Raw genomic sequence first — 1,854 nt, forward strand, 5'->3', positions numbered from 1 at the left:
CTAAAGATAAAATTTCCTGACCTTCAACGACACTCAGACTATAACAGGTTCTTCTTGACAAGCTTAAGAAATTTTTAGATATGAATACTCAAAAGATTTATAAATTATTATCATAAGGTAAGTGTAATAAAACTGAGCTATTCCACTAGTTATAGAGGCATCTTAAGAGCCCTGGGTTTATGAATATGTTACATTCAAACCATGACATTGATCAGATACTTGAGAATTTAGTTCTTGCTCCACTGTGTTTGTCAAGTCGAAGACTTTATGACGAGATTAATCCTTCAGCTACGTTTTAATAAGGGCAAATGAAATTAAAGTTAATAAATTTCAAGGAATAAAGGAAATTATGCTTAGATTTTGAATTAGTAATGAGTTTCGGTGGAAAATGACTAAGGAAATTGAGAAACATCTATTATTGTCGACTTCACACAAGAACCTAGGAATTCTTTTTTATACCGATATTTCTATACTACCTTTTCTAAATGAGTCTATGAAGTGTGAACAAATGGAAGATTTCAGAGATCTGAAATGCAAGTGCTTTGAAAGGTCTAGCAATTGAATATGCTGGTTTCATCATTTTGTCCGCATTCGGTTAAAATGCCAAGCTGAGGTAGAGGGGCATGTTACAATGTTCATAAGGACCGAGAAAGGAATGTCGTATTAATGATTGAAACCTTAGAAAAACAAGAAGCCAACCCAAAACAAACCATTTCATCTTAACAATTGTCAAAGAGCTATAATTTTCTGAAAATATGAAAAAATATTTGATTTACTCAATATTTATTAAATTGATGATTTGATGGGATCTATTTTATTTTATAAAATTCTTTAATTCTTTTGAATTCTAAAATAGTATAAAGGCGAAAAACATTTTCAAACAGGATAATCTCTCGAGAATAAAGGAGGTTCTTAAAGCCAATGAGGGTTCTCTGCCTTAAATGAAGAAGTGAGGCAACAAATAAAAATCAAAGCAAGAACAATAAGTAGTACAAGAGAAATGAAGACATTATCTGATTTTGTTTGAAAAAAAATAAAGTCTGAAAGATCAAAAGGCTCAAGAATAAAACTTATCACACTTCTTGGTGACGTTATCATCATTAACATCTGCAATCAATCAGGAAGCAAACGATCACCTTAATAAGAAGGGGAGTGGTTTATTTTGAGATTTCTGGTATCTCAACTCATAGCAAAGATTCAAGGCATTTCTATTAAAAGTATTGATCACTTTTTAGCTGACATGTCAATTGCTACAACAACATATCAGCAATTCTATGTTGCATTGGATCACAGCAATGCCTACAACATCAGACATGTTCACAGCATCAGAGTAGCAAATTCACAACAAAATCAACATAATTAGCCCAAGTACCAATAATTCTATCCCAATGTACAAATGATGTAAAATATGCTAAAATTACTCTAAATGTGATCCTAAACATGCTAAAGTACAAGCTCAACCTAAATAAAAAGACTCTAACTAATAACTCTTTTCGAGAGTTATCACACCCCCAAACCTAAATGTTTGCTTGTCCTCGAGAAACTACAATGCAAAGAGTGCAAATATGCTAAATAGTGTTGAATAGTGCTACCAAGTCAATTAAGATTCTTAACTCATTATTCAGTTATTAGAATTTTTCATTTCTTCCACAGATGTAGTAGCATGAATTGATATCAAATTAGGATTGCATTTTCATCTCACCAAAATCAAAATCCATAGAGTGATGTAGTGTGCAGGCAAGGTATATCTAATCAATTACTTAGCTAAATTTAAAAAATTGATCCTACTCACTTCTTTAAACTTTCAATGTTTAGCAACATCTTCTAACTTTATTCATTGCTGGAGCCAGTGTT

The sequence above is a fragment of the Hibiscus syriacus genome, unplaced genomic scaffold, assembly GCF_006381635.1.
Source record: "Hibiscus syriacus cultivar Baekdansim isolate YM2019G1 unplaced genomic scaffold, ASM638163v2 tig00111207_pilon, whole genome shotgun sequence".
Taxonomy (NCBI): domain Eukaryota; kingdom Viridiplantae; phylum Streptophyta; class Magnoliopsida; order Malvales; family Malvaceae; genus Hibiscus; species Hibiscus syriacus.